General features: G+C 34.4%; 1 long non-coding RNA gene across 1 annotated transcript in view; it reads right to left on the bottom strand.

Annotated features, from left to right (window-relative positions):
• Positions 1-16,344, bottom strand: part of LOC124080352 (uncharacterized) — a 39,305-nt gene extending 22,961 nt beyond the window's left edge. Inside the window, exon 1 of the long non-coding RNA XR_006847664.2 lies at positions 16,238-16,344. This is a non-coding gene — a long non-coding RNA (uncharacterized LOC124080352). The remainder of the gene's footprint in view (positions 1-16,237) is intronic.
• Positions 16,345-16,579: the final 235 nt, after the last annotated feature.

The following is a 16,579-nucleotide window of genomic DNA, read 5'->3' as shown; positions in this document are numbered from 1 at the left end:
TTGAAGCCTAAGTTTCTTGGGAGACAGGGAGACATGTCTATGGAAAAGTTTTATTACAAGAGAATATGGGAGGGAAAAAAAAAAACCTGTCAACTCAGGTAAAACATCATCATAGGGATGAAAAGGGTTCAGTACAAAGCAGCTGACTCATTAAATTTAGAAACTGAAATGATCACGTGATGGATAGAGAGCTTGATTTCTACAGCTTGCAATGTTAATGAAAACGTCAGTAATCTGATTCTGTTAAATGCAGAGATTACATGGTGGGGAGGTATATGTATGGGTGTGTCTACTTACACATATACCACACATGTGTGTATACATACGTGTGTGTATAATATTATTGTAACATATGATCTAGGTTTCGAACTTCAGCTTAACAGAGCCATCTATTAAATTATTAAATTGCTATTTTTATTTATCTTGATTTACAGATATAATTTTACATATTTATGAGGTACTGTATGTTTTGATGCATGAGTACTATGTTGGTTTAAAAATAGCACAATAGCAACAATTGAGTGTTGTATATATAATATATAATGAAGGCTATGTATGTGCTTAATACATATATAGGCACATAGATTAAATTACATATTTAATACACATTAAAATGTCAGTAATATAAAAATAAGTCTCCAATCATCCCTCATGAATTCATTCTGTCCTACATAATTCTTGCTTTCTAGGTATGAGGTTAGCAGTTTTCTGAACCTTTCTGCCTTTCAACTAGAGAAGATTCTTACTCAGTGGCCCTACCTGATGTTTAAGTCATCTAAGTGACTCCATCAGAAATCAAAACCTTGCTCTCCAAAATCTATTCTTTAAAGTAAAAATTGTTGGAGATACCTGATTCAGTTTTTTCCACAGGGCTCTGTGACAGCTCTTGAGTACAAAAAGCTCTCTGACCTGCCGTCAATCATAGAGCATTCAAGGGAGTATCAGAGTTGAACAAACGTTGCCCAGAGAAGACAGGTTTAAAATGGCTGTGGCTAATTCATTATTGATAGTTTGCAAAAGTGAAATCCCAATGAGAGTTTATGACAACAATAATTCCACTGACAAGGAAATTAGATTGATGCTGTGGCATGTGAAATAAAAAGATAATAAGGGGCATCCAAAAGAGATGTGACAAAATGTCTATGAACATAATAATTAAGCATATTTTCAGAGAATATTTTGGACATTAAATCTATTTTATAAATGTAAATAATGTTAAAAGGAAACATTTTAGGTATATGATAATTTTAGCAACTATGTATATACACATTTTTAATAAGTATATAGAAAGAGCATATAAATCACATAATTTCTATCAAGAAACTCAGTGAGTCTGAAGTAAACCATAAATATCTACATTTTTTAAAAACAAACAAACAGGGCTAGGGATGTGGCTCAAGCGGTAATGCACTTGCCTGGTATGCGAGGGGCGCTGGGTTCGATCCTCAGCACCACATAAAATTAAAATAAAGATGTTGTGCCCACCGAAAACTGAAAAATAAATATCAAGAAATTCTCTCTCTCTCTCTCTCTCTCTCTCTCTCTCTCTCAAACAAACAAAAATAAAACAAGCAAAAACCCCAATTCCATTGTTAATGTTGATGCAAATCAGTTGGAAATCATAATCCTAGAGATGCAAGATAAAAATTCTTAAAAGTGAGATTATGGCCATGTTAACATAAAAATGATAAGTGGATTTGTGACTAGTAACACTATACCGCTGGTGCCTAATATCACAGGACCAGTTACCATCAGGATTCAGAAATTTAGGAAGTCACGACAGAACTATTTCTTAATATCTACCTCAGTATTTCTTGGGTTAAAATATATAGAAAGCCACAGTATTGACTAGTAACTGGAGAACTCCCATGAAATATGCCATCTCTATAATAGTTATCTTAATAACATTTAAACAACACAAATTAAACCTATAGAGACCTAATAACTTTTCCAATGAAACACAAATAGTAATATAGCTAAACATTATTTCTTCAACTTTTATTTGTATAAGGCAAAAAATTAATCTTTGTGATTTTCAGGGTATTTCTGATAAATTTTAAAGATAGTTTAAGTGTAAGAGTTACCTGAAATTTTTATTTATTGTATATTTCATTAAATACTTGAATTTGGAAAGCCAAAAATCAAATGTTGAAAATTTCATTTAAATAAATACCTAGTAAATTATAATTGGCTACACATTTAAAGGTGACAATACAACAAACATAGAAGGTAACATAATTATAAATATTTCAGCTCTTTTATATTAGGGTCTGTAAACAAGTCAAGATGGCGCCTGGCATTTTGCCAGAGGGAGTGGTTTGTGAAGTAACGCCAGCGAGCCATTAAGTGTGGAGATTCCTTATTGGTTGACTGCTGTATCTAGTTTATGTTAATTAAGATAAGCTGTGTGGAATGTATATATACCCCTCCTTTCCTACAATAAACGGCTCCCACTCCTGCTGTATCAATGTACACAAGTTGTTCGTCACCCCCTGGTTATTTTGCTGCAGCCGGACTGCGGCACTTTTATAATTGAGAAATCTTTGCTTTTTTAAATAATTAGACACATAATGAAGTTCATATAAAGCAAAGAAGATTTCATCTGACATAACTTTCCTATTTACATGTGTGAATACACCACAGTGAATCTCAACATCAAGTACATCCATAAGACTGGAATCCTAATAAGAATAAAATATATTTCATGTTTGTATAAATATGTCAAAATAGACTCCAATGTCACGTATAACTAAAAAGAACAAATTAAGAAAAAGAACAAATAAACTAAAAAATTATTTCAGAAAGACACAAAATCTTTGCTGTCTAAGCATTTTACACAAGAGAATGACCCTTCCTGTTATAGGTTGCTGCAGTAAATAGCATACAAACAAATAAGAAATATGGCCCATTAAAATCGAGCAAATTTGTTGATATTTTAATGCATTTTGTAGCTTTTTCAGACTCATAATAAATTATGGTCAAATAAAATTAATTTCCTGGTTTTGTCTCTTTTTTTTTTTTTCATATCCTAGGGGAAAAAACTTAAGACAAATCTCTGCATGTCTGAAACTCAAAACTAATTTAAGTTATTACTGGAGTGTTATTAACATACAATGCATTCATAGAATACATTTTTCAAGTTGAGTGTGATGGCATGTACCTATAATCCCAGCTACTCTGGAGGCCACGGCAGGAGGATTACAAATTCAAAGCCAACCTTGGCAACTTAGTAAGACACCATCAAAATGATAAAATACAAATAAACCCAGACTGTTTTAATTCATTCATCTCTTCAAATGAATCTATAACTAATAAATTTGTCAGTTTCAATTTTCAATATGGTACTTAACACTAATTATAACTATGCTCAAAAAATACTTTGAAATCCACAATAAGTTAAAAGAGTGGAAAGATATTTAAAGAAGAACAACAAAAATACCCCAACCCTATTTATGATTATTTTATTCAAGGAACGGGAGGATGTGAATAATTAAGAACAGCCTTGTCACTCCATTTTCGATTGGAAAGCTCATAAATACATAATATTACAACTTCCCACAGCTACTAACAGCCCTTATATGATGTCTGATAATGGATATCCTACAAAGACACACACAATATATTTCATAACAGACCCAAAGATGTCTCTCTGTAGCAAATAAAAATAGGAAATAAAGGTTAAAAACTTAAAATAGTGCTTAATGATCAATATTACATTCTTACTTTAAAGAATATTTATTACAATAGAATGTTTCAATATACTTTTCTTAATTTAAAATGATACAGGCATCTAATGAGTATCAATGATCAATGAATTGAATATTATTAGCTCAAACCTATAAACTACCTGAAGAGTTTGGGAAATATATTCAACCTTATATACTGTAAAGCATAATTAATTAATAATTTTTTCAGAATAATAATTCAATTTAATTACACACAAACTCACCTTTTTTTTTTTTTTTTTTGCTTAATGATTTTTCCCCTTTTTTAAATTGGTGCATTATAGTTGTACATACTGATTTGGAATTTGTTGTTATATATTCATACATGCACAAAATATAACTATACAATTTGGCTAATCTCACTCACCTGTAGTTCCTCCTTCCCTCCCAGCCTCTCATCTCTTGGTCCCTTTCCTCTACTGATCTCTCTTTGATTTTTATGAGATCCACTCCCACCTTTCTCCCCCTTTGTTCTCTGTATCTAGCACAAATGAGAGAAAACATATAATCCTTGACTTTCTGAGTTAACTTATTTAGCTTAACATGATGGTATCTAGTTCAATTCAACTTCCTGCAAAATATAATTTTATTTTACTTTGTGGCTGAATAAAATTCATATATATATATATATGCATATATATTTGTGTATATATACCACATTTCTTTATCCATTCATGTCAATGTCTATAGAGACTTCACTTCTTATGATCCTCAACATTAACTAGAACTTTTTAAACAAATTTTATGAGAAAGCCTTTCAAAAAACATGTACAAATAGAATTTTTTAAAGTCAGCTTATGTTCAATGCCAATAAAAAGGAGAATAAATAGCGGTTTACTAAACCAAAAAAAATTTTTTTTGATACCAGAGATTGAACCCAAGGATGCTTAACAACTAAGCCACATCCCAGCCATTTTTTATTTTTACTTTTTATTTTGAGGCCAACATCTCCTCAACTTTCTTACAGCCTCAATAAGTTGGTGAGGCTGATTTTAAACTTGCAATCCTCCTCCTCAGCCTCCAAAGCCACTGGGATTTCAGTTGTGCAACACTGGGTCAAACAAGTCAAATTTTTAAGCTGAATTCATTTGCCAATGATTTTTCTAAGTTTGGTAATCTTGGATTTTTTTCAAGGTATCTGTATTGTTTCTGTAAAAATACTTCCTTAACTTAGCATATTTAAAAGAGTAGAAATCAAACTTCCTTGTTTTCTTGGGAATTTAGGAATATAACATTTATACATGTCCTTTAGAACTCCTATAGAATCCAAATGCAGAGATGCTAAAGGTATGATATAATAAATACATTTTTTCCCATGGAAATAAAAATCTCTTTACTATATTCAAGTAGCACCCAGGTCACTGTCAATTCAAAGCTAAAGACAAGAAAATTGAACTTGGATTTGGGTTGAATCTCTGAATGTTTCATCAATAAAAAGAGAGTCCATATTCCAAGTGATTCAGGAAAAGGGATATTTTAAAAATCTGATAACCATTGCTTTTTTGCATTTTAGAAAGTCAGCCAGAATCTTTAGATGTGGACCTGAGTGACCCTGGAGTGAGGTTACATCTTTGGAAGGGATTACTCATGTAGATCCAGGGTAGATGGGAGGAAATGCACAGCTTGTGGATCCCTAATGATTTTTGTGTTAATCTGTATGGGAAGACCGTTTTAAGATGGATTGTGTATCCCTTTCCCATGCAGTCTATGCCTAGTGCCTAGCTTAGTGAATTCATTACTAAGTAACAGAAACAGACAGCCATCAGTGATGGGATATCATGGAGTGCAGCTGTATGATATACCATGGACAATGAGACAGTGAGGAAAAAGTGGTGGACGGAATGAGGAGGACACCATGAGGAAGAATGAGGTATGAAAATGATCAAAATAGCTGGTTGGATTAAACAGGACTAACTTCGTCTCCGGTAGTCAGGACTTCCACCTGTGATCCTCATGAGTTTAGGGTAGCCTTGTAGGTTCCTCCAGAAATACATTATGTTCATGTAGCATAGTGTATTCTGCAACTTTAACCAAAAATACTGCAGTTCAGGGGCTTGCCTTGGACTCCTACTTAGTTCTGGAAGCCAAAGCTCTTAAAGTCATCAAATGTTTCTCACCTTCATGTATGTCACCTGGGACAAAGCTGGTGAAAACCCTACCATAGTGACAGATGACAAAGTCTTTAAATGAGTGAGTGCTTGAAAAAAAAAAAGACACATTTTGGCAAGGGAATATCTAAAACCAGTGGTAAAAAGTGCCCCTGAAGTACCCTGAAATACTGCCACTGTTTATCCCTAGAGGGGTGGACAAGTTAAGGGCAGTGACTTTCATATTTGTCATCTTACCCTAGTTCCTGAATGACGGACCTAGGAAAGAACATTAGTTCCAATAATTAACTTTGCTTAATTCTTGTCTCCAGAATTTTTCTTTTATCACAGTTTGAGTAACTTTGATGATTTTCTCTGGAATTTGAGGACCATTCATTGTTCTTCATGTTCTGCTCCAGATTTTTCTGGACTGTTTTGTTTCATCCCTAATTTCTCAAAGAGCTTTGGAATTCTGTTTATGAGCAACTACCATAAAGACTGACTCATTATTATATATATGCAGACTTTTCTAATCTTTTGCGCTAGTAAATGGGGTTGCTGGGATTCCAGAATTTGGATCTCAAATTCAACAAGTTGACCATGACATTTGAATCATCCTACTGTCATTTTATGGGCAAAAAAGAAAGAAAACCAGTACGTAAAGAGTACCTGCTCTATAGATAAGAGATGAGTTTGATTATGATAGGTGTCATTTCCATCTAAAAATTATTATAAATTAACTATAACTAGAGAAAAATATATAACCTAGATGAGCATTAGTCTAGCCAGAAAGTACACTAAGGATAGTCAGAAATGATGTACATATTTGCCTAAACCAGTGAGTTATGTATGCTATTCACTATATTAAATTATTTTAAGAATAATTATTCCAACCAAAATCATTGGGCTACAACAATTATGCATGTAAGGATTCTATGTAAATACCATTCTGATTCTAGTCCTAAGCTATTACCAATGCTGCTTTGTTTTCAAATTGTCATCATCTTTTTTTTTTTTTTTAATGTATTAGGGCTTGAACTCAGGGGCACTTGACCACTGAGCCACATCCCCAGCCTGCTCTGTATTTTATTTAGAGACAAGGTCTCACTGAGTTGCTTAGCACCTCTCTTTTTCTGAGGCTGGCTTTGAACTCATGATCTTCCTGCCTCAGTCTCCCAAGACTCTGGGATTACAGGCATGGGCCACCACATCTGACATCATCAACAAATTATACTTACTGTAGTAACTCAAATCATCAGCAGTTACCTTGGTCACTAACTCTTAATACAAATGTTAGTTCAGTTTTCCTTTGGGAAAGAGAGTAAGAGAACAGCCATCAATCACAGTCATAAGTTAACAGTGTGTTAAATATTAGCTCACAAAAAATTAGAGTGGGCCATTGGAAAAGGTTATAGTTTTCTTTTATCCATTGGGAATGAACACTGAAATTTGTTACAACCCAAAATTTCTATACCTGTCTTTTCCAAATTGATAAAACAAACTAATAATTTAATGGGTGGTTTAAAAGGGGGAGATTTTGGTCATAAGATTTTGGTGTTAGGTTTATTTAATTATAATTCAGAACAATATATGCCCATTGTTTCGCAGAACACAGATAAAATTATTATTATTATTATTTTTTTTAATAAAAAGCTGGTGGTATAGCTCACTGGTAGAGTGCTTGCCTAGCACCTTGGAGGCACTGGGTTCTATCCTCAGCACCACCTAACAATAAATAGATAAATAAAGGAATTGTGTCTTACTAGTTCTGGAACCTGGTCCAGTGAACTAACCTAACTAAATGGACAAACCTAAGTGAACCAACCAAACGCAGCTCAGTTTCTTCATCTGTAAAATATTGATCATGCGGTCTTTAAAATACTATTATCAGATTCCATTCAAACAGAACCCCCAACTATTTTTCAGCTATAAGGTTCATTATAGGGAGAAGGCTCAAGACAGAAGTCTCCAAAATAAATCAGAACACACAATCATAGAGGCAAAAAGAAAAGCAGAAAAGAGTTTATGTTGGTGCAAGGACAGTGAGAAGAGAATGGGAAAGGCAACCAGACAAGACATGAGGAAGATCAGTCTCTTTTTCACTTCATACTTTTGAAAGCCTACCATTTCTCATGAGAATTTTGAACACAGAATAAAAGTATCCATTAATAGGAGAATTGATAATAAACTGGTGGTACTCACATAGAAAGATTCTAAAAACAGAGTTAAAATACTATTGCAATTTAAAAAACAATATGAGCAAATATCATAAGCACAGTCATCCCTGAAAGAAGCCAGGAAAAAAAATAGACATAATCTATAAGTCATTTTATACGTTTCAAGGAGAGATATAATGATATGAGCAAGGACAGGATTATTTTTGAATGGGTTGTGACAAAATTCATCAAGCTATAAATATATATTTCTTGTACTTCTCTGCATACTTGCTGTATATCAATAATTCTTTTTTTTTCTTTTGTAAAACTACAATTTATGGAATATTCTCCATATGCCAGGTATTGACCTTCCTACCTCATACACATGATCTTTTTAATTCTTTCAACTTCAAATTAGGTTCTTTTGTAATCCTCATGTATATTGAAACAACTGGAGACTTGATTCATTTTCCCTCACGATCACCCTGGCTTCCACAAGAAAGCAGAGATTACAGTTTCATTTTGTGTGACCCTCACCCCTGTGGGCTTAACCACTGTGCTGCATTGCTCCCGAGAAAAGGCCGCTAGAGAGTGTTGCAAAAATTGATTAAACTATCACTACCTTCCAAATATTTTTTGTTGTTTAAAATAATGGAAAGGCATGAATCAATGAATTTTCCTGTAGCAGGGGACTAAGAACTTTTTTTTTAATTAGAGTATTATACTCAGGAGTTGGGTTCATTTTGACAATATCATACATGCAATGAATTTGATTTATTCCATTTCAGCTCCAGGTGCCTCCCTTTTCAGTCTCCTCCTCCCTCCCCTGTTCTTCCTTCACTGATCTTCTCTTCACTGGCTTATTTATTTACTTTTGATACATATGGGTGGAATTCACTGTGGGTATATTTGCACATGCACATAGCATAATTTTGTTAATTTTTCATTCTGCATTTCCTCACTTTTCCTAACCCTTTTCCTCCCTCTCCATATCCTTCTTCTACTCCAGATCTTCCCTTTATCTTTATGATATCCAATCCCCAGCCCCTATTTTGTCCTTGATTCTACTCCAGCTTCTGCAAATGACAGAATATTTGACCCTTGATTTTCTGACTTATTTCACTTTCCGTTGATGTTCTCCATTTCCATACCTTTAATAGCAAATGCAAAAATTTCATTTCATTCTGGTGTGTGTGTGTGTGTGTGTGTGTGTCACATTTTCTTAATCCATTTATTTATTGATGGGCATCTGGGCTGGTCCTATAATTCGACTCTTGTGAATTGTGCTGTTATAAGCACTGATGTGACTATATCACTATGGTATGCTGATTTTATTTCTTTTTGATAAATAACAAGGAGTTGAGTAGCTGGGTCATATGATGTTTCCAATTCCTAGTTTTTTGAGAAATCTCCATACTGTTTTCCAGAGTGGTTGTACTAATTTGCAGTCCTACCAACAATGTGTGAGCATACCCTTTTCCCACATCCTCATCAGCATTTTTATTATTAGTATTCTTATTCATTGCCCTTCTAACTAGTGTAGTTTTGATTTTTTTTCAGTGTTAAGCTTTTTGAGCTTTTTATATATTCTGGATATTAATCCCCTGTCAGAGAAGTAGCTGGCAAAGATTTTTATCCTATTCTCTAGGAACCTAAGAACTTTAACTGAATGTAGACTGAATATCTTGTCCTTGATTCTGACATTGCATATAAAGCCTTCAGTTAAGTCCACAGGATGCTAGAACACTGGCTTGGAAGAGAAAGGGTAATCAGCTTGATTGCTTGAACTACATAAAAGGAGAAAAATAATTTTAATGTATTATTTTCCTAAAATGTTATTTTAGTAAATATTTCATGAAATACATCATTGTCCTTTATGCACAGCTTTAGAAGAGCATACCTTTGGGGCTATTTTTTAATAATTCCTAGCAACTTTATATGCACTGACAGAATGTCCTTTGTTTCCCCTTAATGGATGTATTTTGGGTTTTTTTCCAAGTTTCCAGCAATTTCATATTAAAACAGGAACCTTTACTTTCTTGGCTGATAGTGTTCTCATTAATCATTGTTTATCCTTCTAACCTGTTCTTTCATGTGATTGAAATGACTGCTTGAATGATCAGTTTTCTACCTCAATTTACAGATGCCAAAGGAAAAGGAGCTTTTTTATATAACCCGTTAGCTAATCTGTCTCCTGGCATTGTTGCTAACACCTCATGAATGCCTTAGCAGATACAACTCAGGAAAAAAAGAGGAAAAATAGAGACTTTCTAGTCCCAAGAGAAGTTTTTACTATATTGCCTCTCAAAATGATAAACTATTGTACCATCCCTTCACTTCCCAAGCCATATCTGGAGGGCTGTGGATAACTAAGAGAGTGTTTTCTTTTGACAAGAGAGATTCTGAAGAGAAATTCTGACAAGAGAGTTTCTTCTGTATGTGAGAAATACATAGAGTCATGTGATTCTCCTGCAGTGGCCACAAAGTTTATTATTTCCTATGCTTCTTTAAAAAGGCAATTTTCACAGTATTCTTTGCCAAAGTTCTTTTTCCCCCTTTATTTTTGCGTAGTAATGATATGTATTTATGTAGTTGTAAATTTAATGGTATAATTTTATTTATTTATTTAACTATTTTTGTTAGAGCATTATAGTTATACAAAATAGTAGGGTTCATTTTGACAAATTCGTAAAAGCATGTCACAGTTTTCTCCATTTCAATTCCCAGTTCTTTCTCTTTCCCTCACTTATGGTATACTTTTTTATTTTATTTTTTTAGTTGTAGTTGTCAATACCTTTATTTTTTTAATTTTTTTATGTGGTGCTGAGGATCAAACCCAGGGCCTCGCATGTGCTAGGCAAGTGCTGTACCACTGAGCCACAACCCCAGCCCCATGATACACTTTTAATGTAATGGTTTTTCCTTTTCATTAAGAAATAGCTACTGAAAATTACTAGTATAAATGAGTGTTAGTGAATTATAATTTCATTTTGAAAGACAGCTATGGAATGTCCAAATTCTCTTTTGGCCAAAGTTACTCTTTATCTACAGACAGATCAAAAAGGAGATTCATGTGCAAAAAGGTTCATAAAAAATTAAGTAGAGTTATATTTTTATGTTAGGATTTGCTAGGTTTAAGGTAAGATAGATTGTATGGATGATTCTATTACCTAAAATTTCCTACCACCCTTATCTAAATACTTTGAGACACAATTTTCTGGTCAAACCACTAGAATCAGAGCAAAAGGAGTCAGAAAGTAATAAAACAAAACAAAAATTTGCTTCTGCTGAAGGTCTAATGAGTAATAGGCACATTTAATATAATTTCATCATTATAGCAAAACAGTAAGCCAAATATCACTGATGCTATTTGCTCAAGGACTCCTGTCTCAAACCTAGATCCATTAGAATCTGGTTTTTCTGCTTCCACTATATTATGCTGTCTACTCCTTCTCTCTGCAACTGAATTCTCATTTAGAGCAAATACCTCCAGAGCAGCTGATTCCCCTTAAAGAGGGAAGGAGAGAGCATTTAAAGGAAGTAAAGAGCTAAGTTGGCCATTGGAGCCCTAGGGTTTTTAATCTCTTTCCTGTCTAGAAGAAACAGCTGAATCCAGCTACTAACTCTGTGCTTACTAGATCTTTCACTGATTGAATATCCTCACCTCATGATGGGTGACCCATTATGGTATCTGGAAATAAGACCACGTGGGTCAACAGTATTTCTTCTGTAAGGCATTTATTAATTATTCAACAAAATTTTGTAGAACAAGTACTATGTGCCTGGTACACTCATAAGTATGAGGATTCAGTGTTGAATAGAATAGATTAGGTCTTTCTCCTAATGCATTAGTATTTTTTTGGTGAGGGAGAAAAATAAGAGAGAGAGAGAATTTTTCAATATTTATTTTTTAATTTTCATCGGACACAGCATCTTTGTTTGCATGTGGTGATGAGGATCCAACCCGGGCCCCACGCATGCCAGGCGAGTGCGCTACCGCTTGAGCCACATCCCCAGCCCCGAAAATAAATTTTTAAATAGACCTACAAATAAACTAGACAACTTCAGACAAAGAATGGGAATAAAAAAGAAAAGAGAATAGAGAATGATGGGATGAAGGAGAGAATACCTCAGATTTTTATTTGGTCTGACTTATTTGGGTACCTTGGGAAAGAAAAAAAATTATCTGAAGAGTTGACATTTGAAGTAAGTGCAGAATGATTAGAGGGACCAATATAGTCAAGGTAAAGGAACAAGCATGGAGATGTCCCAGGGAAAAAGGAAATCCTGTATGGATTGATATCTCTATAGAATAGGAGCGAGTAAAATGGATTTAAGGTATAAGTTCTGATGTGTAGGGCCTTTTAAAGAGTTTGAGTTACATTCTAAATGTAATGTGAGGTCACTTATATATGTATTATGTGACCTGAATTATGCTTCTGAAAAGGCAACAGTGTTTTTCATATCTATAAATTGGTGTAGAATTTGTATCGTTTCTTCTTATAATGGTCAATGAAAAAGTCAAAGAAAGCTCTTGCATTATCTAGTTAATGAAAAATACTTATAAAACAAGCATGTCTATACATGTTCATAAGTTAGTACCACATGTACTAACTACAAAAGCATGATATCATGAAATTCTCAGAGGATTCCTGTGAAAACGTTTTATTTCTTCATACTAGGAAGAAGATTCATATAATTTAGCCTGCTAATGAGTTTTCTAACATTGTGACAAAATACCTGAGAAAAACAACTTAAAGGAGGAAAGATTTATTTTTGTTCACAGTTTCAGAGATTTTAGTTCTTGGTCAACTGGGCTCCATTGCTATGGGCCTGTGGTGGGGACAATCCAGTTACAAACTATAACATTTAGAGAGTCAAAATAATTTGCCTGAGTTCACAGTTTACATAATTTGCCAGTGTTAGATATGGCTTTCACATCAGGCAGAAAACAAAAATTACCATTAAAAATAACTTTGAAGCAAAACCATATTAGATTATTAGCAATTCATTGTGTGTCCTGGAATTCATCCCTTGCTACAAAAAAAATTTGTAATTCCAGTCATGTATTTTATCAGCTTGAAGGAAAATAAAACAAGAATCAGCTTGGTGTATGATTCAGCACCTAAAGAAAAAAAAGGAAAGCAGAAGGAGATCTTCTAGAAGAAATTGAAAACAGATATAAAGGATTAGTTTTTTTCCCCAGGGTTTCTATCATGGAAAGTAAATGCAAGCCACATTGTTCGTCATGGTGCCACCAGCCACATGTGGATATTGTATGCTTGAAATGTGAATAGTTCAAATGAGCCAGCAATTTATAACCTGCACTGAATTTCAAAGACTCTGTATCAAAAATATAAATATTTTATTAATAGTTTATATTGATTACTTATTAAAATAATATTTTAATATATTTGCATTATTCAAGTTAATTTTATCCATTCTTTTCTTTATTTTGCTTTATTTAATGTAGCTACTTGAAAATAGAAAATGGCATATATTGGTCACATGTGTAACCTGGCAATCTGTCTCTAAGAGAGCTGTTCTATAGGGTTCTTCTCTTTCATTGAGAGCCTGAGCATTTGGTAATATCAATAGAAAATGATGTGTTGTTCTCTTTTCAAAGAAGAGATATTTAATACCTGAGCCTGAAAAGAATAGATGTTTTAATAGTTCCAGGGGATTGATTCTTATTTCCTGCCTTTCTCATGACACTTTAATAGATCATACTGAAATAATATCATGCAATGAAAATACATTTTACAGTGATAAGTCTTTATGGTGTTTAAAGATGAATGAGTAGCTTCCATTTTCATTTCAAGGTCAAAGATCATTCATGAAGGAGAAAACATAACTTGTAAGTTAGGAAGAGTTTTTAAGCTTAAGATCTTATAAAATATATTTGGTTGAGAAGGTTAAAGTGAGACCTTGAAATGCTAAGGGGTGGGGGGAAGTGGTAGGTTGACTCTTTTCAGATCATCACCAAATTAGAAATTTAATCTTGTTTCTCGTGGGAATTATATGAAAACTTGGCTAAACAGGGTTCATTCTACATGGCTGGACACATTACTGGCCAAATCAATGCATCCTTGTCATTACCTTACTTAGTGAACCCAGGGAAAAGAAATGAGGGAAAATTTTAGTTCATGTCTCTGCTTCAGAAATTTAATGTTTAACTCCCAGCAGTGAGGACTACTGAAGTTTAGTGATATTAAAATGCAATAGTACTTATTCAACATGCCTCATTTCTTCCACAGACGAGCTCAGGGTAGGTTTGCCTTGTAGAACAACATGTGGAGTCTTTGGAAGTGACAAATATGCTGTGGAGGGACATTAATCAGATGAAATTTAAAAGACATTTGCTTCTGGCCTTAAAGTCTTTGGTCTGGAACAAATGGAAGTCAAAATCACTCAGTCTGAGGTGTAGGAAAATGATAAGGAGTTTGTTGAGTGACCAGGCAAAGGTTCTGTGTGGATCTTTCTGTGCATGTCATCCAGAAGACGAGTAGAACTTAATTTCTCTAACACTCACACTTGGATACAATAGGTCATTTAAAAGCTGGATTCCTTTTTTGTTAGTTGCCAATGGCTTTTATTTTTATTTATTTGTATGAGGTGCTGAGAATCAAACCCAGTTTCTCACACAGTTTAGGCAAGGGCTCTACCACAGAGCCACCACCCCAGCCCTAAGCCATGGTGAGGATGAAGCAACCAGGAAGCATGTGGACACTCCCAGAACCTTGAGGAATGATGTTGAGCTTTCATTTCTCAACTCTCCTTTCTATACAGACAAGTTTGGAGTTTGTAGTCCATCTTTGGCAACACAGAGCTGAGAAACAAAGGACAGGTACAGCATTGGCCCATTTCATTATTTTTTTTTTTTTTTTGCATTTTTAGGCTATCAGAAAATTCAATCCAACTTTAAACATGAAATAAGAGATCTCCTGCTTTTTAAATTTGGCAGAAATACCTTTAAGATATTTTATTAGTGAAAAGGAGATATTTGGGAAATTTGGTACAGAGATATGCAGATTGGATACAGGCCAAAGCCCTGTTATAATTAACATATTCTGATTCTTTCTTTCACAGTATAAGAGAAGACATTTTATTCATCAAATATAGTGGGATATTTAAAAGAAAGGATAATACGAAAAGCTACAATATGTAGAAATCATCAGTTTTTTTTTTTTTTAAAATTGGGCAAAAGTACTATCTATAAAGAAAAAAATTAAAAATATATTGCATTAAATTTAGAAATTGTCTTAGTGTCAGAGGAAACAAAACTTTGGGGTTTTCAAAGAATAGAATTGCATATAGACTACACTTTAAAAATCTTATAAAAAACAGTAAGAATACAACTGATAAGATTATAAGAAATTGATGATTGTCTTCAATAGATACTTCAAAAAAGAGGGTAGCCAAATGTTCAACTAAATAAAAACTTCTTCCGCTCTACTTGTTACCAGGGAAATATAAATTAAAATAACAAATACCACAACAAGAAGAGCAAAAATGTAAAGATGAATAAATAATAAGTAATTTGATGAAGCTCAAATGCCAGTAGACTGCTGTTTGGATTGTAGAGTTAATTTTTTGAGAAACTCTTTTGAAGTATCTGCTAAATCTGGATGTGTGCATGACATCTAACACATCAGTTTGATTTGTAGGTGTGTGCTCAGTGAAATGCCTACATGGATTCATCCAAAAACAAACAAAAACAAAACAGTGACCATGGAAGTAGTATTTGTAACAACTAGAAACGATTCAGATATGTTTCTAAGAAGAAAAATAAATTTTAAAAAATGACAGATTTACTGTTTCCAAGGATGCAGAATAGAGATACTTTGTGTGGCGCTCTGTCATAGAGAAGAACCAAGATAAGAAGGGCAAGCTGTGTTATGAGGAAACTGACTGTGTGAGTACCCTTGAAGTCAGCAAGGAAGTGATGGGAACCCTCAACAGTGCTGCAAGTCAGAAAGGCAGTCCAGAGGAAAGAACAAACCAAATTATAACTTCAACCCAGCTTGATGAAGGAGGAACCCACACTGCGGTGAAAGAGTAAGTGGGACAGGGCCAGACACCCAAATCACAGCAGAGGACTGACAGTCCTAGAAGCAAGAAAACCAGTCTTCACAGGCCTCAAATCCAGTTCAGAGAACTGGCTGGTGGAAAAGTGAATGCACTGCTCCAAAGAAGGAATTCACTTTGCACCCCCCGCAACTCCCAGAGTTCAAGTTACTGCAGCAGCCATTGCTAGATGCCACTTTACCTTAGGGGTTGGCACTTGGCCCCGAGAAGCTGCCGGAAACTTTAGTCAGGTGTTTACCACGCAGAGCAGAAAGCAGCCTCTTCATCATCCTGCAGCTTCAAGACTAGTGGCTACCACAGCCACAAAACCAAGTCCCACCCCTGTTTACCCTGCAGGAATAGGGAAGTCTCCTGGCTAGTCCAAGGCCTTGAGACTGCAGCTAATAGTGCAAAGTCCAGGCTTCACCTGTGCCTTATCATTGGGAGCTGGAAAAGGTCCCTGCTGTTTTGCAGTTCCAGGAATACAGCTACCAGCAGCCCCAATCCCTGACACCACCTATACTCACTAGGCTGGAACTAGGGA

Source organism: Marmota monax, unplaced genomic scaffold (genome assembly GCF_021218885.2).
Source record: "Marmota monax isolate L192 unplaced genomic scaffold, Marmota_monax_Labrador192_F-V1.1 WCK01_AAM20220418_F8-fsc00246, whole genome shotgun sequence".
Lineage (NCBI taxonomy): Eukaryota > Metazoa > Chordata > Mammalia > Rodentia > Sciuridae > Marmota > Marmota monax.
This window is presented reverse-complemented; position numbering and strand designations above follow the sequence as displayed.